Below are 24,080 nucleotides of genomic sequence, written 5' to 3'. Positions count from 1 at the left end.
GAAGAAACTTTTCATATATTTCATTTAACAAAAATATTATCATTTCAACATGTAATTGATATAAAAACATACTAATGAGATCTTTTCCATTATATTTCCACATTGTCTTTGAATTCAGCGCGTCTCAGTTCAGAGTAGCCACTTTGAAGTCCTCAGTAGCCACGTGTGCCTAGTGGCTGCCATGTTAGATAATGACGTATTGGACATAAAGGATTGCATCACATGGTCCCTGCCCTCCAGAGCTTGTAAACTTGCATCTGTATCCTGCGGGATGGAGAGACTTCCCTGCGAGGACCGTGCTGGAGAGAGATGGGAGCTTCCTGGAAGTTTGGTGCACACTGCTCGTACCAGGTGGGGTTTACAATGCTTTCTCCCCTTCTCAGCTTCTGGTTAACTAACAACTTCACCAACCAACCAATCTGAACCAATCCCTGATGACTCGACGAAATAAATTCACAGGACCAATTGGGGCAACCCAAACTCACATACCTCCTCTTACGGTATTCGAGGGGTCTCCATTCTGCATGGATTCAGGGAGACAGCAGAAGGTAAGGAAAGAATGAAACCAACCTCTGGATGATCAATTTAACTTAAGGACACATGTGAACACTTAACCAGGACCAGGGCCAGTAGAAGGACTCGTTCAGACACACCCCTCTTGCCACTCCTAAAGGCAGGTTTGGCTGACACCTCCATGGCTTAGGGAGGCAACTTTTTAAAGCGCTTGGATCCTTCACACGCAGCCAGCCCCCCATGAGGCGGCTGTAGCTGGCACCCCCGAGCCAGCACTGGCTCTAGTGCCTGGTCAGCGTGTTTGTCCAGCACTGGCCTCCCACTCATCCTCCAGACCCGCTGATCCCCAGGCTCTAATCCCTGGCTTAACACCTCAACTTTTCATATCCACTTCTAGATCCCTTCAGACGCTCTTGTCTGGTTCCCTGACCTTAGCTTCTTGCTCAACTCTGTGCTTTCTAGATTCTGCAGTCTCTCAAGTGTGGACAGGAGTTCCTGTCCGCCACAAAGACCCAGGGAAGCCCTCCCCAGCCAGGCTTGCCTAGGCCTTCCTTGCCTCCCCTCCCTGTTCTCTGGCAGTAGGGAGCCCTTTGGGTGCAGTGAAGTTCATGGCTAACCCCTGACCCCAAGGTCCTGGGAAGCCCCTGTTAGAAGGGCGAAGTGTGGGTCTGGCAGCCTGGCCCTCATCACAGCTTCTCTGCTCCCATCCTTCTACTTTATCTCCAGGTCCCTCATCCTCTTCTCGAGTCTCCCCGGGCTGGTTTCCTCTGCCACATTCATGCTAATGTGCTAATTTCAGAATGCTCAACTTCTCTATCAACAAACTCTCAAAATTCAGCGCCTAAAACGTGTTGATAACTTTCCTTATTTCTTTCTTTCAATATTGATATTGCACAAATTTATGCAACACAAGAATTTTTCTTTCTGTGAGAGCTGGAAACACATCAGATGGCTGTGTGATGACTTTTTCTGCCACTTAGGTGCCGCCCTAATGCTAACACATTAATGGGAATGAGCACTCCCCAGAAGATTTTCAGCTATTACTCAAATGCCCTTTTCTCTGTCGTAATTTTCCTGTTTCCTAACATCAAAAGCTGCACTGCTTTTGAATTCAAAGAGTTCGCTTGTACAGAGACTGGTAACACAGCCTGGAAAGTGTGGTTAAACCTTTCATTCCCTCTTCTTGAGGGTTACATTAGTATAGGATGTCTGTCTCCTGGAAGGGGTCCAAGTTAACAGGGAGTTGGATCGCTCCAGAAGGGAGCAGGGTATTTGGCCAGCAGAGTGACCCACATCCCTCTGTCCAGCTCATCAGGGGAGAGACAGCGGTTCTCTTTGAGGGCTGCTCCATGGCACTGCTGGTGGCCAGCTTGCCATGATGAGAAGGTGCCCCATTATTTTCCATAGCGGTCATATGCTCAGCTTCCCACTGTGATTTGGAGCAAGTGGCTTCCTCATATTTGGCTCGAGTTGCTCACCTATTAGTGAAGTAAGAGGGAGAGGGCACACAAAACTGTCACTTGACGGATCCTGTCAGCAGCCCTTTGAGTGTAAGCCAAGGGCAACCCTCAAGCAGAAAGTCGGTGCAGACACTTAAGTGGAATGTTACCCAACAGAGTCAGGCCTTAGCAGGGGTTAGAAAGGGCCCTTCTAATGGATTGTCTCTGTTTTTCTGTTGTGTTTACCACATCTTGGGATCCATATTGTTGTTGGGTCCCCCTGGAGGCGAGGGATTGAGCAAGACTAATACGTGCACAGGCATGAATGAGACGGCTGAGTTATTCCTGTACGTTCAATGTGTGTGGTCTATTAGGATTTCCTGAGCATAAACCTGAGGGGAGGGGAAAGAATTCTATTACCTGCGTTCCATAAAAATCCACTTGTTTTGGTATCAGTTTTTGCTCAGCCCCAACTAAAGAAACATTTTAAAATGGAAACCCTGACCCATTTCTATTGTGAATCCAACAAGCCTTGACACTGAAATGTGCCAGCTTTCCACTAGGGGGAGATTCTAAGGCAGCACGGGCGCCAGGAGGCGCTGTTATCGAAGAGACTGAACCGGAAAGAAACTGGATTTGTGCGTGTGTGTGTCTTCTAACTGGAAACACAACTCTCTTCTATGCATTGGCTTCGATATGATTTTTGTGGTTCGATTTAATATGGGTTCTGTCAGAGTGGATGTCCCAGCTCCCTTTTTTTGTGATCTAAAAAGCTCAAACACTGTCTCTGCATCACAGGCCTTTTTTTCTCTCTCTATTATAAAATAATACATATAATCTTCCCTTCTTTCTGGCTGAGCTGGGTACCACACATAGTCAAAGGAGTGGGCCGGCTCCTTCCTCGTTAGTGCTGGCTAGCTCAGTGTCAATTTCACAAGTGCCAGCATCTGCCAGGGCTCTCGGGAAACTGACCGTCTCATTCAGTCTGCCCAGCAGCGTATAGCTAAGCCTGCTCAATGCCAAACCTACTTTGCGCATTCATCATCTTCCCTTTTTTGAATATGTAGCTAAGAGAAATAGGATCATCCTTGCTTTTTGAATAATTTTTTTTTTTTTACTGGTTGAAAACAATGAGTAAAATGTATTTGTTTCTAGGGTAGTGACAGGGAAATGCTCTATTTCTATGGTAGGAGGTGCTGAGGTCACGGAGAGAGTATTACTCTGGAGCCAGAAATTGTGTTGGAAGCCCTGCAATGACGCTTACTTATTGGTCCAAGATCCTCAGTCTAGCATAACCCCTCAGGCTTCAGCTTTCATCACTTAAATAGAGATAATAATGCCCACATCCTAGGATTTTTAGGAGGATAAATAAAGATATGCAGGTGAAAAGACACAGGACAGTGACTGGCACATGGTAGGTACTCAATCCATTATTTCCCCTTTGGTCAAGATGTCTCTGCCATCTGGTCAGTTTTAAAGATAATCTCTCTCTAATGTTATTTTTCCTCATATTATTTAATGGCCTGTTCTCTTGATCAGTGTGAGATAAGGATGTTCTTATACAGAGAAGTGGGGAGTGGGCAAATCTAAAAGAGAAACCCATCTGCTAGGAACAGAGAACATGATGTAGTTGTAATCGAGATGGAATAAAACCACTTCCCGAACCAGGTGGCCAAGAGTACACTGCTTTTGTTAGAGCCTCAACTGCCTTTCTGCCCATCTACTACTCATCTAGGCATGCTCCAGAACCTGGTGCCACCCCAAACAGGGTGCCTTCATCCTCTCTTGACTTTGGGTCTTCAACTTCATCCCAAGATGACAGACATTGCAGAGCTTTGTCAGATGGGGTTATATTAAGGCTGTACCTCCATATACCTAAACCATAATTTTACACATTCCTTGGAAGCTCCCAGGATTTGATAAACGACTCTGTGGGCTTCTCCATCTAAGATTCCTCCCCCTTCTGGGGCCTGGTTTACTGGTACCTGGCTACGAAATCCCAACAACCAAATAGACTTAAATTCAAGATTAATTTCCCTCTATCTTCTTGGCTTCCTGGTTGATACAAGACATGCATTCCAACAGAAGCACGTTGGTAAGCATGGTTAGGCTGCACATAGCTTTATCACCTCAGTTCAGCTGCGTTTTGGATAAGTAGGCTTTTGTGGGCTGGCCTGGGAACTCTGCCATGATGTATAATTTTGTAGCTATGGGATGTGAGGCCCAAACTCTAAATGAATGGCTTACCAGCTTATTTTCAGAATTTACCTGCCTGTAAATTGAGAACAGCAGGTTCTTTTGTAAATGGCCTGAACCAGAAGTATGATTCAGATAAGGAAGGGCATTTCTAAATGACCGGAGGACCCACGGGAAAGCTGTTTGCAAGGGGACTGATGTGCCCGAGGAGGACAAGCAGGGACACACTTTGGTTCTTGGACCATGAGGCAAGTTCAGGGAGCAAGGTGACTCTAAGTAATGGACACCTCACCTTAGGCCAGCCCCACGGACCAATGCCCATGTCTTAGAGAAAAAGACAGAAAGTAGAAAGAAAACACTAAAAGCTATTGCGCATCAGAAATGCTCTCTTCAGTAGAGGCAGAGTTGTGGCGGACATTCCCTTGGTGCGGGCAGAGTGAGAGCCAGCAACATCGGCAGCACTCTTGACACCAACATCCAAGTGAGGTGTTGCCACTGTGAGCTGGAACAGGAAAGAGCTCAGGTGTCCTTCTTCAAGACACTGGGAAAGACTGTGGAGCACAGAGCAACATGTTGGGTCTTCCACAACGGTTGGAGAGGATGTGAGGCATCTGAAATGCCAGATAAGTGTGCTATAAGGGTTACTGTGACCATAGATTTTACCTCCAAAATGGTATGAACTAGAAAACATTTTTACATTAAAAAACTTTTAAGTTTATATATCATATATATACATATGTGTGTGTATTATATGTATGTTATACATATATGTGTATGGGTGTATATATACATATATGTGTGTAGGTATATGCAGGCATATATATAGACACATACATATACCTACATACACATGTATAATATAGCTGGTTGTAGCCAGACACTGGCATTGAGGAGCCCAGCAAATAAGGACAGAAAAAGGCAACTAAGATCTTCAAAAGTGAAGATGCGGGCGGGGCGCAGACAGCCGCGGTCCACCAGCACATGACTTGTCCCTGGTGTTCTCTCTCCAGCTCCTGAGCCCTTGCTCTTTTTTATACTCTTCTGGCTTTTGACTCCAGATTGCCCTCCATGCTGGCTCTTGCCTGGGCACTCTTCTGATTTTGCATCTCTCATTTCTTATACCCGTATCCAGCTCAGCCTCTGAGTCTGTCTGCTGTCTCAAAAAGAATTCCCTAAAGGATTTCCACAAAATACAATTCCAAGAGTGCTGTGCAAACTAGGCATACACAAATAGTTCATGAAGAACAGAGATGCTGTCTCTACCCCAGCGCCCAACCCTGTGACTGTACGTAGAAAGAGCCCAACAAATATTTGCTGCATGGATAGATGGCCAACTTTGGGGAACTCAGGTTAAACTTAAAAATAGATGTCTTTGATTATGGAACTTTAATTAGCCCTTAAAATGTTAAAAAGCATTGAGAATGAACCTTGACCTAAAGCTCATGCCTTATATAAAAATTAACTCAAAATGAATCACGGATTTAAGTGTAAAACTAGAATTATATATAACATTTAAACAGATCAAATTAAACTTTACTTTAAAGGTAAAGTAAAACTATGAACTTTCAGAAGAAAATATAAGAGAAAATTTTCTGGGCTGAGGTCCAAGTGAAAAGTTATTAGCCATGACACCAGAAGCATTGTCCACAAAAGAAAAAGTAAATTGGACTTCATTAAAATTAAAATCTTTTGTGCTGTGAAAGATCCAGTTAAGAGAATGGAGAGGAAACCAACAGCCTGGGAAAAAATATTTGCAAATCAAATATCTAACAAAGGACCAGAACAGAGAATATATAAAGAGCTCTCAAACTCAATAATAATAAAACAAAAAAATCCAATTATAACTGGAGAAAAAGACATGAACAGAGATTTCACTGAAGAGGAGATACAGATGAATAACAGGCACGTGAAAAAGATATTCAACATCATTAGCCATTAGGGAATTGCAAATTAAAATTACAGTGAGATATTGCTACATACCTCCTAGAACAGCTAAAACAAAAAACAATGATAATGTTGGAGAAACTGGTTCTCTCCTACTTCCCTGGTGGGAATATAAAATGGTACATTGGCAGTCTCTTATATAATTAAACATGCAACTACCATACAATCAAGCAATTATATTCTGGGGCATTTATCTTGAAGAAATAAAAATTTATGTTCGTACAAAAATCTGTACACAAATGTTCATAGCATCTTTATTCATAGGCAAAAACCGAGAGCAACCCAAATATCCTTCAATGGGTGAATGGTTAAACAAACTCTGGTACATCCATACCATGGAATATTAATTATGCAGCAATAGAGGGGAATAAGCTATTGATACCTGCAACAACCTGGACCAAACTTGAGGATATTATACTGAGTGAAAAGTTGATCCCAAAAGGTTATGTTGTGTACTATATGATTCCATTTGTATAACATGGTTGAAATGACAAAATTATAAAGATGAAGAGCAGATTAGTGGTTGCTCAGGGACAGAGAGGGGTGTGTGAATACAAAGGGGTAATGTAGGAAAGTCCCTTTGTGGTGATGGAATGGTTCTATACCTTGATTGTGGTCATGGTTACACAGATCAATACATGGGATAAAATTACACAGAGCTATTTACACACACATAAATGAATGCATGTAAACAATGGGGAAACTGAACTTGGCCTGCTGTCCAGTTATTAGGAGTGTGTCGGTGTCAATTTCCTGATTGATATTGTACGACAGCTACATAAATGTCCCCATGGGGGAAGTTGGGTGAAGGATACACGGGACTATGTGTACTATCTTGCAGCTTCCTGTGAGTCTATAATTATTTCAAAATAGAAAGTTAAAAACAAAGATTTAGAATGTCCAAGAAAGGGTTTGAACCCTGAGACCCTTTGTTCCCAGAGCACTGGTAGGATTAATGCTCTTCGGAACACATGCTTGGAAATGCTTGTCAAAGAACCTGGGTTCAGAACCAGCTATCTTTGTCTCCATCCCTCTGGGATCCCCACCCTGGACCTACCAGGCTTCACCTCCATCAGTAGCCAAGCTTTCCCCGAAGTCTTGTCTCACAGAGTTGATTTTGTTTCAGAGAGTTTTCTAGAAAAGTTGTATCTTGGTTCATCTCTACTTTTTGCTTTGGCTCAGCCTGCCCTATCAAGCTTCTGCCCCAATGTGTGTCACTCTGTGACAAGTGCCATGCCTCCACGACAAAACCTAATAGGATGTGACATAGGTGGGGGCAGGTCAGGGTAGTGTCAGCCAAGAGTCTTGAGGAAACAGATTCATTGCTGTGATAACTGCCTACTCTCAGGAGGTATTTTGACATGAATAGAAGCCGTGAATGGATCTGGAAGAAAGAAGTAATTGTTTCTGCTGCAGCGGATCTGTACTGTGTACACACTTGGGTTGACATCTTTATCTCTATAGATACACAGCCTAGATCAATGGTTCTTAAACTTCAGCGGCCATATCAATCACCCAAGGAAGCCTGTTACTCCTCTGTTACATCAGAATCCTGGGGGAGAGGTCTCACCAGGTGATACTGATGCAGGAGATTCTGGGACCACACTTTCTTCTATGGCATCACTTTAAAAAAATCATTTTAGTTGAGAGCCTTCTTACTTGCAATTCATATTACATGAAGTGTTTAAAACTGATAACCTCCACACGCTCACACTAGGACTTGTTTAGCAAATGATTTCTTTTTTTTAATCTTGGTACATTTTAAGACATTGTGAAAAGGACACTTTTGGTCTACTCTGAGTGGTTTTTTTGTGTTTTTTTTTTTCAAAGATTTGTACCTGAACTAACATCTGTTGCCAATCTCCTCCTCCTTCTCTTCTTTTTCTCCCTAAAGCCCCCCCAGTACATAGCTGTATATTCTAGTTGTGAGTGCCTCTGGTTGTGCTATGTGGAACGCCGCCTCAGCATGGCTTGATGAGGCGTGCCATGTCTGTGCCCAGGATCCAAACCTGCGAAACCCTGGGCCACCAAATCAGAGCATGTGAACATAAGCACTTGGCCACAGGGCTGGCCCCAGTAAACGATTTTTTATTCCCTTGCATATCACTCAGAAACAAACCAATGTAGGGGTGTGTGTGTTTGTGTGTGTGTTGAAAAAATAAAGGGTGATAAACATTTCCAAATTGTTGGAACCTCACCACCATTGTGATATTCCCAGGGCTCTGGGAAATAAGAAGATTTTTCTTTTGTTTGTTTTTCTTAATCATGGTCAAGGAATCCTTAGAGACAGTGTGAACATTAACTTTATGAGCCCTGCAAAAGTCTTTATGAGTTTTGAACCCTGTATTTCTTTAACTTAATAAAAAAGTCCTAACAAATGAGTCTGATAGATTTGGCAACTTGTTTGTTGTTGGATATTCTGGCTTATCTTTAGAAGTCCCACTGGAGTCATAACACAAGGGCAGCACAGCTTTATGAAAACGGAACAAAGACTCACTTAGCGATTCGAGGTAATGAACATAGATAGTCCCAGTAATCCTGGATGTGGCTGGATGGCTTGCCGTGAGTTCTCTTGACTGGACACTGGTGATCCATCTGACCCTTGTGTTTCCCAAAGCTATTGTAAGCAATATAGCAAAATATAATAAAAAGTATTAGAGGATGTCATAGCCTTTCCAATCACCCTCCCCCAACAAGGCAGTTTCTGAGTTTCTCTGGATTCTGTGACTTTGTGGTGCTGATTCAGATCGGTGATCTCCAAAATGGGGTGTCCGATGTTGATCCACAGGGGTGCAGAGGAAAATGTTGGAATTTTCATGTATATTTAGTTTTATCTAAAAAATAAATGTTTAACTTAACTAATACTAACATCTATGTTGGAATTGGCACCCTCACTTAGTCTACATGTTCCAGACACAGTCATGGCACCCCTGTAGCATTCCCAGTGTCTTAAGAAAAGAGTGGGGAGTCTTTGATCAAGGAGGATGATGACAGCCTCTCATTTAGCCATGAGCTGTCAGGTTATTGAAAGATATTGCGGTAGACATGTTACTGGTTAGGTGGACTTATGGATCATGTTATCTAGATTTAATTAAACTAGTCCTCACAAAAAAAACAAGTGGCTTAAAACAATTCCTTCGAGGAATTGCCCATATCTTTACCACAGAAAACTCACCTAAAAAAGTCAAACAACCCAAAGAGTCAACTAAAGATAATAATAATGCAAACACAAGAGAACGTCAAGGCAATGGAAGAGCTGACATTTTTCCTACTCCTCAGCGAGTCTTCATCTGCTCACATCATGGGGTATTTTAAAAATCAGAGATGACCTATTGGATGTGAAAAGAAGTTGGTCAATCCGTGAGAAAGTGCTTTTTGAAGACTTACATGTTATGAAAAGAACAAATTGAAAGTGGATATTTGGAAACATTTCCATGTCTATATAGTCTAATTTTTACCTGAAAAAAATTCTGTGCCACCTATAAAACCTCATATCAGCATACTTAAAGAAACTATCAAAACTCTGCTGAAACTTCTTCAGAGTTTTAGTGAGTTTTGAACCTTTTGTCAAAAGTATGAAAATGAAATATTTTGTGATTAGTCAGGAAGAGCAACTGATTGACATCAGAGAAGATAAAATTCACTAGCAGAATTTAAGCAAAAACCTTTGCATAATCAGTGGAGTGGAATGAAAATGAGCCTCTAAAGGGGCACATAGTCCATCTGTTTCTGCGCATCTTTGCAAGGGAACTATTTCAGCTGTAATAAGCAATAAAGTCAAGTATCAAAGAGAGAAAGAGAGCGAAGGAGGGAGAGAGACAGAACTGAACCTATAACCTGAATTAGAGTTACTGTATCACAAGTATTACGCCACTGTATTCTAAAATAATGAAGCATTTGCAATCATACCATTCCACTGAAAATTACCATTCATAAGCTCCTTTGTGAGGGCAAAGTTTTGTTAACTTGTCAATAAACTGCTTTAAAACATGTATATATAGTATGAGATATAAATATGACCTTAGTCTCAAACTTTAACAATTTCTTCTATGCACATTTTTAATGGACAAAATATATACATCAATGGTACATAAACATTTTGAAACTTTCTCTTTCTGGTTATTAGGTTTTGTGGATGCAATAAACAGTCAAAAGTTTGAAGACCATAGATTTAAATAGGAGTGAAAAATGACATCTGGAAAAATCCAGGAGAGACTAAACTAATCTGCATGATAACAATGTCAGCCTGAGGGGGAGGGGCTGGGAGAGGGATCCACAGGTGTGAGTTGTTGGGAGGGGAGGGGCAGACTGGATTTGTTCTTTGTCAGTTTGTCCATTTGTCATGCTGTGCAGGAGAGATGGAGAAGAGAAGAAAAGCACTGTCGGGTAGAGAACGTTACAGCGTGTTGCTATATGACATTCAGTGTACTGAGTTTTACTCTTTGATGCCCTTTCAAGAGACTTGAACAAACATCTGAATAACTTTTCCATGCTTTTAGGATAACTGACTCTCAATCCTGTTTGAGGTTACACTGAGCTAAGACTGTCATGAGGAGACCCAGCTGCCTACAGGTAATAGAGGCATCAGCCATGTCTTCACCACAGAAAACGCTGGTCCAAAAACCCCAACCATGGTATTCAAAGAGTATGGCTCACTAGATTGACCACAGGAACAAATCTATCAGCCTAAAAATTGCCAACTTAGTGCGTATGTATGAATATAGAAATACAAAGTTATAAATATAAAATTTTTAATTTGCTCAACATCAAAATAATTCTGGAAGGAAATGATACTTCAAAGGTGGATAGGATCAGATTGTGAGTGCAACATGCAAAAACATCCAAACTTAGATCACACTTGCAGTGTGACATGTGGAAATAGGCCAGCAAAAGAGAACCTATGGCTGCCCCAAAAGCAAATGTGATATGCACCAAGAAAAGTATGGGGTGCCTATTGCCCTGTCATCTCACTAGAGTCCACAGAATTGCACCAGACCCCTTCCAACAACCGGCACCATGTAAGTGAAGAGGCCACATCCAGCAAGCTGTGGAGGTTCCCATCGACCTTTCCGTTATAACCCCAGAGACGTTCAGACTTTCAGAAAGGACAGAGGTGTGCAAGGAGCAATTCAAGGTGGGTAGAAAGGTGGGCAGATTGGAAGTCAAAAGTGGGACATGTAATAAGGAACCTGCGATATGATATTTTAAGATGACAGAACTGAGATGCTAAGATTCTTAAGTCTTTGGAGAAGTTTCAAGGGCTGAGCATAGGAATCCCAAGCATTAGGAATTGGGAGTAGAGAAAGACCTTGAATTCTATAAAAATCTACATGTGTACATGAGGTGAGTATAAGAGGAACAGGATAGAAGGCAAGATATTAAGAAACATTTCTAATGACAAATGCTTTGAAAATAAAATTGCACTGTAAGGTATTACAGCTTCTATGACTGCAAAACAATGTAAGCACTGGACGCCCTTAGGGTGACCATTGCATTAGTGAGCTCAGGCTGCCACAAACCAGGTGGCTTCAACACCAGAAATTTGTGTCTCCAAGTTCCGGTGGCTAGAAGTCCGAGATCAAGGTGTCAATGGGGTTAGTTCCTTCTGAGGACTGTGAGGCATAAAATACAAAATTCAACTGAGTACCTTTTAAAGATCTTATTGACTCAACGATTCATGAATTGGGCAGCATCCAATCTAGCAGATAGAAAGGCGCTCTGAGGAGCTATGTACAAAATGAAAGACTTACAGGCAGAAAGGAGCAGGAACAAGGAAGTTACATTAGGCAAACAAGTGGCTTGGTTATCGCAAGGTTACTTTCCTGTAGGGGACGGTAGGGGTCTATCAGGCAGATTACCCAACTAGGGCCGATCAGGCAATTCCTGATCGACTGGTTTAAGATTTCATTTCTTTGAGAGCTAATACTGTAATTAACTTAAGTCTTGGTTTGGTGACACGGGCTTAGCATCAGCGACTCCATTTGGGGCCTGTTGTCTTGTTTTTTGCAGAGGGAAGGATCTCTTGCATGTTTCTCTCCTAGCTTCTGATGGTGTGCTGGCAATCCTTGATGTCCTTCGTAGATGGCTGTCTTCTCCCTGTGTCTTCACATCATTTTCCCTTCTCTATGTGTCTTTGTGTCCAAATTTCTCCTTTTTATAGGGAGACAAGTCATGTCGGATTAGGGACCCATTCTATTCCAGTATGACCTCATTTTAACTAATTACATTTGCAATGACTCTATTTCCAAATAGTCACATTCTGAGACCCTGGGTGTCAGGACTCCCACATGTGAATTTGGAGGGGACGCAGTCCAATCCACACTAACCATGGCTATGTAAAAATAAAACCCACCTCCTTTATTCCTTTTAAACGTATGGCTTTGGTCAAGGGGTGGGATTTGCAAAGCTGGCAATTCTGCGTTACTATCAATGAATCACATCATGAATTACAATGCCCTTAATCACCCCATATGTAATCTCCCTCCTGTACCCAAGGACAGCCCCCCACAGGTAGAAACCAACCAAAACTGTTTTGAGGTAAGAATCGGTTATGTGATTTACATTCCCGTCCCTGTCCCCAGCCATGCCTCCCCACGCTGGTTTCTCCTCTCCATATGTCATACCCTTTGTTCTTCTAAAGCTACAGATAAAAGATTTCGGACCAGGCAACATTTGAGGGTGTCTGTACAGTCTGTGGAATATCTTCCCAAATGAACAGCAAAAGGAAGCACTTAAAAGGTATTATTTCAATAAGATGTTCATTCTGAACATACCAGAAGTGAGATTTTTAAAAAAATTCTTGCCCTTTACTTGCTATCATTTCTAATATGAATAAAGAAGCTGTCTTTACCTCAGGGCAGGATGCTTCCCTTCAGAATACAGTGGCTAGAAATACAGCACGCAGACAGCCATAAATCCTTAGTGTACGGGATGCAGAGAAAGCATTCTGATGCATTTCATGACCTGTGAGCATGAAAATCTTCTACATGCATCAAGTGTTGCTGTTGGCATTCGTGTGAATGTGTGGTGGTTTGAATAATGAGGAAGGCCTTGGCAACTGCCCTCAGGCTCCAGGAGCGAGGGAGGTGACTCAGCTTCCATACGTAATTTCCAGGTAGAAATTACAAGTAGAAAATGTGAATTGAACTGAAATTTCTAAACCTGAAAGTGTCTTCTTGGAATATTAAAATAACCCAATCTGAACGCAACACAGACATAGCAGAACTATAAGCCTCTGGATTTCTGGAAGATACTTTAGAAATGTGTTTACGTTTGAAACTTTGAGGGGCTCTCTGAGGAGATAACACGAGTAATGGTCACAGGGTGTGACCTTTCTCAAAGATATGAGCCACACCAGATGTGTCTGACCAACGACTGTGACCATGTGATAGGCATCGTACAGAAGATAACAAGGGAACCTTTTGGCCTCTTCCAACCTTACAATCCTATTAGTCTGAACTCCAGGCGGTGAAGACATCCATAGGCTCAAAAAGGGCAGAATGAAGTGTGTCTGGGCCAGAAATCCAAAAGCCTTTACCTCTTCCAGCTCTGTGCTAAAGTACTCAGTTCTGGAAGTGAAAGAAAAAGGGGGAGGTGGCACTCAAAAAATTGTATGGAGTACCTACATTAAATGAGATGAACCGTTTATCATTCCCGTAGGAAAAGTAGGAGAGTCCACCCCGAGACAAACTCTTAGGTCCATCTTTTGGAGCACAAAAGGAGTTCAAGCCTTGCCAAAACATATATAAGTATTAGGATTTGGAGGGGTTCCATTTGTTCTCAAACGCCCCAGAATTACATTGAGCATAAGTGCCTGTGTGGTTCCTGTAACAAGAGCCAGCATGTGTCACTGCTTCCAAGGTAAGTCAACCCTACAGAAGGGACAGAAGATCGCTTGTTCAGTGTGCCATTTGAAATCAAAAGGGAATAAGGTGGCAAGTGTTTGTTGATTACCTCCCTCTCTACCAGTGGACTAGTCTATCTAGAAGCCAATCCACTTCCCTTTTTTAAAAGACTGTGGTAAAATATACATAATATAAAATTAAGCCATAAAATTTTAGCCATTTTTATTTGTACAATTCAGTGGCATTAAAAATCCACTCAACAATAGTGTGCAACTATCACCACTACCAAAACTTTGTCATCATTTCCCAAACTTTGTCGTCGTCCTAAACAGAAACTCTCCACTTGCTCTTTAATCCGTAGGAAACAACTGTGCAAATTGTGTTACTCTCTCCTGTCTGACTCCAAGCACTGCTTCAGTCCTGTGGTACCTTCTACTGAGAAACAACAGGGCTGAGGACATGGAGTGACCACCATGATGCACAACTGTCCTAGCTAAGGTTCCGTGACCTGCGTGGGATAAGGGTCCAGGCTGCACCATCCTGACAGGGAGAACACACTCAGATCCTCCGCCGGTATATTTCCAGGAACACTGCCTCCTCCACATGGCCTGCTTGTTCTGTGTTGAGATGAGCGCTCAATTAATTTTAATGATGTCATAAACTAGATAATAGGAAAATGAAATGGACCAGTCTGCTTTCACTCTTAGGGGCTAATGACAGTGGACACACAATAAACAAATAGTGTTAAGGCTGAAAAATGACTCCTTCCTCTTGGTCATTTGTCTGGTCTGGGCTTTTAAAGCCCCGATGGCTTTGTTTATTTAGGAGGCAGCAGTAAATCTCTGATATGGAATGGACAGAGCAAGAAGCCCATCTTGCTCCCCAGCCGTGGCTTCCATCTACCACTTTTTTCCACCCCCAGGCAGTGGGAACAGCTAACACTACTTCTGCCTCTGAGGGGAGGAAAAGGTTATGAGCGACAAGATTTCTTTTAATCATGCAGGTTTCCTTCTAGAATACAGGATCAGATTGACAAGATGCCAGTTCTATGCGTGCCACTGCCACCTGGGATCTTCTCACCTTCACATACTCAAGACCACCTGATAAAAACACTTGCATATTTTTGTCTTTGGTGGCTCCTCTGCTGTGATAATATCCTATGTCCATTTCAGTCATCTCTGGGAAATAAAGTGAGTGTCTCGGACATGTGAGTTATAGCCCTCATTACTGATGGGGAAATTGAGGCTTGGTATATTAAGTGACTAACTCTAAAATAACCAGTTAGCTAAAACTCCAAACCTTACCTGTTGGCCAATTTATAGGTACTCCCTTTCCCATAGGTAGAGCGTCAGAAGACCAAAGCTTGGGACTGCCTATGGTGAGAACCAGCAGAGACAGTAAGGAGGAAGCTTGAGACAATGGAACCAGAAATTGGACACAATACTCCGAATAATAGAATTCCAGAATTGGAAACAACCGTAAGGATTATTTTAGACCAGTGAGCCTCAAACCATTTGTGCTGGTTAAAATATAGACCCCTAGGCTCTCCCTGATCTGTTCATTCAGAATTTCTTGGAGGTGGGATCCACAAATCTGTATTTTTTAACAGCTTTCCAGGTCATTTGGGTGCTGTACCAGATCCTGGAAACAATGATCACATTGACCAAACCTCCCACAGAAGATGCATCTGAAAGAAACATGAGACAATCCTCTCTTTGTTCTGGACTTGCACTCCTGTAGATGCAGCCTGGGACGGTATTAGCATTTTCAATGATGGAATCATAGTAGGGAATCTTTATTGAATTTGGGGTCAGTGAATATTCTCAAATTCTTTTCTCATGAATCACCATGATATTTATTCTCAAATCTCTAAAGGCACAACACAGGGATGAGATTTGAAAAACTGGAAACTTATTTAAGCCCAGTTAGTTTGCTCTGCCCTCCTTTCCTATGTCCATCTTTTGTTATTAAAATCAATGGTGTTTCCATCTCATCATGGGTATCAAATTATAACACAAACAGGAAGTAAGCCTAGTTCTACGGCATGGTTCACATTTCAATTCAGTTCAATACATATTTGATCAGCAAGTAATTCAGCAAATTATTTACATGCTAGGCACTTTATATTTAAATATATAACTTAAATACAAGGTAGAATTGATATTCGCTGGAAGAGAGAGGTCAAGTGTTATGCATATCTGAAGAATGCAAAGATCACATCTTGTTGAGGGTGGGCTGAGGACAGAGGGGCCTTATTGGGAGAGATCCCATTTGAGCTGGAGTTTAAAGTACCATCTTCAAAGATGGGCTCAGGAAGGCATTTCATGTATTGAAAAACTCGTGAGCCAAGTAACGAATGTAGGAAGTGTTGAGGGTGGGGGTGGTCACAGAATAGTCCATTTTAAGGCTAAAAAAGTGGGTTAGGGCTGGTGTAGGGAGGGCCTTCTAGCTAAAGAATTTAGACATCATTTTTCAGAAGTGGGGAGTCATTAAATGCCCTGGAGCAGAGGAGTGGCCATATGAACAGACTGAAGCCAGGGAAGATTGGAATCAAGAGCTCCTGTCTAGAGGTAGGAGGAAATAAAATATTTATAAATTCAAACAGTAAGAAACCATCTGTATTAGTTTCCTATGGCTGCTGCAACAAATTTCATGGCTTAAAACAACAGACATTTACTCTCTTACAGTTCTGGAGATCAGAAGTCCAAAATCGGCTTCACTGGGCCAAAATCAAGATGGCTCTAGAGGAGAATTCATTTCCTTGTCTTCCAGCTTCTAGAGCTGCATTTCTTGCATTCCTTGCATTCCTGTTGGCCCCTGCTGAAACAAGCTGTGTTGTTTTTGTAATTAAAATAAAGAGGGGCAAAGTCAATGAGGGCCAGAAATAGGGCAGTGAAGATGAAAAAGGGCTGATGTGAGATGAATTGCAGAGATCAAGTCTCCAAGAATGGACAACCCAATAGATATCAGGAAGAAAGGAAAATGAAAGAGATCCCAGGCTTGCAGCTGGGTGACAGCAAGGTAGGCTGTTAGTGGACATCTTGGCACGAGGAGCTAATTTGGGGAAGGTGAGGTTTCCTTCAGCTCTGTTTATCCTTTTAGGCAAGCCCACTAGTATTTTGCTTTTATACTGTGGTATGACATGAAACTTCCAGAATTTCCATCTAATCAGTCACTAGGAAGAAATCTCCTTTTAAGGATCCAAGACCCTTCAGCAGTGCTTAATTTCCACTTCAAAGGCTCCTCTGCTTCTGCATTCACAGAGCCCAACCTTGGAGCCCAGCCCTAATGAGAGGGGGCAATGCCTTCGCTCTGGCTGCTCATCAGCATCTGTCCACAGCACTGAGACCCATCCCCTGGGAAGTTCTGCTGCAGTTCTACTTGAAGGTGGAGTGGGGAAGGAGTAGTTGCCTGTGGTATCTCTGGGACAGAACCAAGGATCATCCTCAGCTCCTTCTGTGTCCCCGTCCAGTCACCAGACCAGGCTGGAACCTCCTGCCCTGCCTCCTACGCCCCCTCTTGCGGCAACAGTAACCCAGGAGACAGTGAGTCAAGATAGGCCTTTGGAGAGAGGCCCAGGAGGGGAGTGGGAGCAGAGGGTAGGGGCCCTGGATGTGCAGAGTGCCCAAACCTGATCTCAGTGGAAAACTTTTTGGCAAAAAGAACCTTAGACTGGAAAGTAGGGGGCCAGATCCTTCCACAGCTATTAGCTCTGTGCAAGGAATCTGGGAAAGGCCCTTCCTGCTCAGGGCTGATTCTCCACGCACTCTTCAACGTCCAGAGTTCTGGCCATGGGGGACGGGGAGAGGGGCTCCTTTGTAGATTAAAGACAAACATTGATGGCCTCTGCTCAAACAGTACTTTGGTTCACAGGTGAGTACTAGGCTGAATAATGGCCCCTCATCTACTCCTAGAACTTATAATTGTTACCTTTTTTGGAAAAATGGTCTTTGCAGATGTGATTAAGGATCTTGAGATGAGATTATCCTGGTTTATCCAGGTGGGCCCTAAATGCCATCATAAATGTCCTTGTAAGAGAGAGGCAGAGGGAAATTTCACACACACGTGCACACACATGCACACGCATGCACACACACACACACAGGAAAAGGTGGTCTGAAGATGGAGCAGGGAGTAATTCACAGATGTTGGCCCCAGAGATTGGAGCGATGTGGCTACAAGCCAAGGAATGCCAGCAGCCACTACAAGATGGAAGAGACAAAGAACAGATTAGCCCCTAGAGCCTCTGGAGAAAGCACAGCCCTGCTGAAACCTTGATTTCACACAGTGATACTGATTTCAGACTTCTGGTTTCCAGAACTGTGAGAAGACAAATTTCTGTTGTTTTAAACCCCAAGTTTGTAGTTATTTGTTACAGCAGCCACAGGAAACGAATACCAGGTGCAAGGCCACCTTGGGCCTGTGCATCCCAGAGAAGCACTTACTATGTCCTTGGCAGGTCCTCTTGACATGACCTGGGACCCTCCTAAGGAAAGCTCCTGCTCCCTGCACCCTATAGTAGAAAAAGTAATGAGAAGAAAGTCAGAAGACCCACATGGCTTTGAGCAAGTCACTCCATTTATCTGAAAAATGGTTCCCCATCTGATGAGAGCAGGGACCACATTTCATTCCTCTCTATTCCTTGGTGGCTAGAATAGTGCTAGACACATCCATGGGAAGCATTCAATGTTTGTTGAATAAATAATATTATTCATTATCCTTCTCCTCCTACCTTACATAGTTGTCTACTGTGGAGCCTAAATTAGAAAAGTAAGAGTATTTTGAAAGTCGCAATGCAATAAACAAAAGTTAAGTGTTGTTAACTGAGACGTGTGTCTCATTGAACTGCATTATTCAGAATGCGAAAGTTACAGCTGGGACCTGGCCTTCTGGAAGCCACATCGCCTACACACATCGGGAGAGAAAACACATTGCTTGGGGTCTCAGCAGAATTGGAACCTGGAGCTATTTCTACGAAGGCAAGGAGAATGTCTTTTTAATGAGCTGAGCAGTTGTGCAGTCTGCATTTGAATCTGCTGAATTGCTCTACTCCCTGTAGATGGTGTGGGAGTGGAAGATGAGAATCTAGGGAACTATGTTTGTTTATAAGGGAAGCCTAGTTTGGGAGGCTGTGGGTGCATGTGATATAGTAAAAAATATATCTGGTCTTTGTCCCCAGTTCCTGACATATAATCTAGCTTTGTCCCTGAGCCCCTTTCAACCATACCTGAGTTTATGCTAGCAAGGTGACTTATGGTGGGCCCTTGACTGGTTTCAAGAAGGAGCTAACTACACTAGAAAGATCCGGCATGTGATTAGAGAGTTAGAACTTTCAGCCCCACCCCCTAACCTCCACGGGTGGGAGAGGGACTGGAGATTGAGTTCCTTCTCATGGCCAATGATTTAATCAAACACGTGAATGTAACAAAACCCTAATAAAAACTCTGCACACCAAAGCTCAGGGGGGGGCTTCCTGGTTAGTGAACATATCAATGTTCCAGGAGGGTGGTGCACCCCAACTGCACAGGGACAGAAGCTCCTGCTTTGGGGACCCTTTCAGGTCTTGCCCTATGTATCTCTTCATCTGTCTGTTCATTTGTATTCTTCGTAATAAAATAGTGATTGGAAGTACAGTCCTATGCTGCATTAACAACATTTCAATCAACAATGGACCACATATATGACAGTGGTCCCACAAGATGACTACCATATAGACTAGGTATGTAGTAGGCTATACCATGTAGGTTTGTGTAAGTACACTCTATGATGTTCACATGATGACACAGTCATCTAAGGATGCGTTTCTCAGAACGCATCCCTGTCGTTGAGGAACACACGACTGCACAGCACTTTCCTGGTTTCTGTGAGTCCCTCTAGTGAGTTAGCAAACCTGAAGGGGTTGTGGGAAGCTCTGAACCTGTAGCCAAGTCAGACAGAAGTGTAGGTAGCCTGGGGACCCCACCTGTGACTGGCATCTGAAGTAAGAGCATTCTTGTTGGGGACCCTGCCTTTCAACGTGTGAGATCTGATGCTAATTCCAGGATTTAGTGTCAGAATTAAACTGAAGTGGAAGACACTCAGTTGGGTCAAAAAATCAGTGTCAGAACTTAGCTGAATATCCAACTCATTGGGCTTCTCCACTTGAAGGTCAATGGCAGAGGAAATAGCCCTAGCCTCTGATTGACCAGACAAGAAGAAATGTGGCAGTGTAGACCAAGCACAGGGAGTCCAGCCATGCAGCTTCTATCATTGCTTCTACCACTTACCCTAGAGCAATGCCTTAACCTCCCTCGTGTCCTCACCTACAAGATGAGGCAACTTAGCCACACATCAGAGTCACCTGAGAAATTTTTAAAATGCAGAGTCTCCCAGGCCCACTCTTCAGAATCAGAGTCTGAAGAGTGGGAGGAAGTCCCAGGGAGCAGTGTTTGTTAAAACTACCTCCCAGGTGATTCTGTTTCAAGGAATGGTAGTAGACCCAGTCAGGGTTTTTTCAGATTCCCTGATGACGAGAACAGCCTGGGCCTCATCGCAAATCTACTAAATCAGTATTCCCACTGGAGGGATCTAGGAATTTGTCTTTTAAGCAAGTGCTCCAGGGGATTCTTAGCAACACAAGAGTTTGTGAAGTAAGACTTAAAGCGGTGGTTCTACAAGTATGAGATTGGGACCAGCATCACCTGCATCACCTGGGATCTTGTTAGAAATGCAAAGTCTCAGGCTCCATCCTGGACCTGCTGCATCAGAAACTCTGGGACTGGGGTCCAGGAACCTGAGCTTAAACAAGCCCTCCAGGAGATTCTGATGCAGGCTCAGTTTGAAAACCATTCACCCGGAGAGCTTCTAAGTGTCCTGGTAGCACTGGCGATTTCAGCCTAAATCTTACATGGGCGATTTCATTGCATTTCTTCCGTGAACTCAATAAAAGACCCTTTCCTGGCAACCATAGAGCTCAGACTCCCTGGAAGCTCTGATGTGCTCTCCTTTTGACCTTAATGTCAATCCTGAGACCTTACTCTCCATCAAGACTGACCGGGAGACTCACGCACTCTGTCCCCAAGCCAAAAGTCAGGATGGAACTCCTTTCCACTATTAATTGCAAAAGGACCAGCTTTCCAGAATAAGAAAATCCACTCTCTTCTTGGGTCCTTCCCACTGCAGAAGCTGGTTGGGCAGTATTTTTTCCTCCAGACAGGTAAAAATGTTGCAGGCTTCTCTAGTTTGGATCTTGTAGCATCTTTAAAGCTCACAGACTCATGTTACTGGGAGAAAATTGAGAGATCCTCTAGTCTAATCTGATTTTACCAACTAAGAAGCGGAGGGGCCCAGAGCTAGGTGGTAACGTGTCCATAGTAACAGAGGTAGTAACTCAATTCATGAAAAAGCTGGACTCACCTTCAAACTCATTTCACTGACCCACGCTGCTTCAGCTTTGAAGTCACAGGTGCTGGTTTTCTAAACCCTAAGACTCTGCAACCTCAATATAGCCTTTAGGACCATCCATGCAAGTCCAGAGAATTCACGGTTCCCAGAAACAATGTGGATTTGGACTCCTATTCGCAGAGGGGAGGCAAATAAGAAAGAAAATATTTTTTCCAGGCAGAGTTACACACGACATTAATAACAGCTCTTGCTACAGAGGTTCCCTCATGTACAAGGTGTTTCTTTTCCTCAAAACAACTCTGCAAACTGGGCATAATTATCCCAATTTTACCAGCGAGGAAATGCTGCACAGAGAGGAAGAGGCCAAGTACATGATCAAGTCCAAACAGGGGACAAAGTACAGGTGAGATGACAACCCCTCACTCTGCATCCTGTGCTCTTCCTGCGAAGCCATCCTGCTTTCTGGTGACTTGCACTTGAACTGGCAGTGTGATTTCTTTCAGTCGCTAAGTCGGTGAATCCTACCTTTGACTGCAAGCTAAAATCTCAGAGCGGCTGCCTCCCCTCCCATTCCCATTAAAACACAACCTCTGGGGGTGGAACCAGGATGTTAGTATTTTTTTTAAGCTCCCCCGGTAATGCTAATGTGCCGTGAGGGATGCAAACCACTTTTCTAAATGTTTAATTTGCTTCAAAATAATTTAGCTCACCAAGAATAGACACTGTTCTTTAGGCAAGCGTTGGTAATTTAATTAATTAAATTGCTCAAACCTATGATTGAATTATATTTAGAAGTTAGATAAAGAGAAGAACATGAGGAGAAGAGAGAGTTGAGTTTTGTTAAATAGTTTATTTGGGGACATGTCTGCAAAACTGTTGCTGGATATCAGAAATAACAGCTCATCTCAGGAACCCCAAGCCCCCTGCACCCCGAGATTTCCTGGGGCACAGTGTTATCTTGGTGTTTGAAAATGTTTATATGTTTAAAAGTAATTAAAGCAAATTGACAGTTCATTATTCTGAACATGATTTTACCAAGAGAAAGTTCTCTTTCAATGTAATAAGTTTCCTGTTTAAAGCATTTTGTGTCATGTTCCCAGGTTAAACATAGCAGGCAATAATCTTTTGGTAAGTCTTTGTGTCTTATCCGGAAGACTTTTTAATTAATAGCATATTCATTAAGGTTAAAAATAGATCTTTACCAGAGGTCTTTCTTCAAGATAATCTATACCTCCCACTCTTTAATTAAGGCTTCCTGGCATGAAACACACTCCCCCAAGTTCTAGTCCTTTTGGCCTGATTCCCTAAAAGCTTATTTCCAAAGAGACTGGGAGTAACCAATACTCTTCTTTTGAGCATGAAGAAAGACCTAGAAAGCCCCACCTCGCAGACATCAAAGGCTCCGGCCCCTCCTTCACCTTGACAACACATCGACGAGATGGCAAAACCCAGCCACTAAGTGCATCCTCAGAAATTTGCCATCTGCTTTGAAACTGAACCAAAAAGCGGTTTATAGATATATATATTTACATTTTTTTCTGCGTGAATCTTTTGTACCTACCTTATTTTCTGAAACATTTATTTAGTATTGAAATTACAGTAATAGAATTCTTTATCATTGGAGTAAAGTTTTTTCAATAAAGACCTTCTCTACTAGTTTCTGGAACCTCCCTCCACCTCTCCAGATCAAATGAAAAGATTCAAAATTCTGCAATTCAGAGAGAAACGTGCTGGAAAAAAAACCTTTGAGATAGACTTAAGTGCCTCAAATTTCTTAGCCTGGAGGAAACTGGCTTCAGGGTACCCCATTACTTGCCTAAATGATACAAAGATTACTCTGCAGAAGATGGGAACCAGCTACTTTGTACAACCTGTGAGAAGAGAACAAAGGAAGCTGACTTAAACTGCCACAGGATGGATTTAGAAGGATCAATACAAGGAGGACTTTCGCTTCTGAAACAGGTGAAAGAGCAAGAATTCTCTTCTTTAAAGCTTTAAAGAAAAAAAACAACATGCTCCCTTGTATTGACTGGAATTAGTTATTCTTGAGGATAGGAGAATTAGTCAAAACTTTTTCACTGTACAGTGACAGAAATGCAACATCTAGCTCCTTCTTAAAAGATGAAATCATTGCTCATATTATTGAAAGCCCAAGGGTGCCCTACAGGCATTGCTGGATTCAGGGGCCAGAACAAGGAGAAGGGCACACTGTGTCTGTCCATCTCTCTCTGTTTAGCTTTATTGTCTGAAAGTCTTTCTCCTTGTGACAGCAAATGGCCGCAGGCAGCTGTGAGCTTATTCTGCCCTTAAAGCTCCTCTGTCAATAGTTGCATCAATAAAGGATCCTGATTTGCCTTGAGTCAGCCCCTGGACAACTCACTGGTTCCAGAATAATCTAATCAGTCAGACTGGGTTGTGTGCCTGTCCCCATGGCAAAGGCAGCGAGAACCCTCAATTGACAGAACCCACAGATCTTATGGAAAGCAGGAAACAAGAGTTCCAAAAGGAAAAGAGGTAGGACAGACTGAAAAATAACCTGGCTACTGCAGAGGATGCATTTGGGCAGAATTCCACTTACTCTCCTGCAATCACATGATGACAACTGTGAATCAAAATTTTAATAGACTGCTACACTGGTGTCCCAAACCCCAAAGCTAAATGCGACCTTTTCTTTTGGCTAAACCTTAAGCTTTTAGTATCTTTTTCATTATTGTTGTGTTCGGATTTGGGAGGTTTTTTTGGGGGGGGGGGGCAGAAATAA

General features: G+C 42.8%; 1 long non-coding RNA gene across 2 annotated transcripts; it reads right to left on the bottom strand.

Moving 5' to 3' along the window:
• Window positions 1–24,029, bottom strand: LOC111770872 (uncharacterized). Of its 2 annotated transcripts, XR_011433095.1 has the most exons (4): window positions 21,332–24,029; window positions 18,382–18,449; window positions 9,268–15,309; window positions 1–8,709 (listed from the first exon to the last, which is right to left on the bottom strand). It is a non-coding gene; the product is annotated as an uncharacterized lncRNA (long non-coding RNA). The 2 variants fall into 2 exon arrangements; XR_002804308.2 differs by having other exon boundaries at window positions 1–15,309.
• Window positions 24,030–24,080: the final 51 nt, after the last annotated feature.

Source organism: Equus caballus, chromosome 27 (assembly GCF_041296265.1).
Source record: "Equus caballus isolate H_3958 breed thoroughbred chromosome 27, TB-T2T, whole genome shotgun sequence".
In the NCBI taxonomy this organism is placed as follows: Eukaryota; Metazoa; Chordata; class Mammalia; order Perissodactyla; family Equidae; genus Equus; species Equus caballus.
This window is presented reverse-complemented; position numbering and strand designations above follow the sequence as displayed.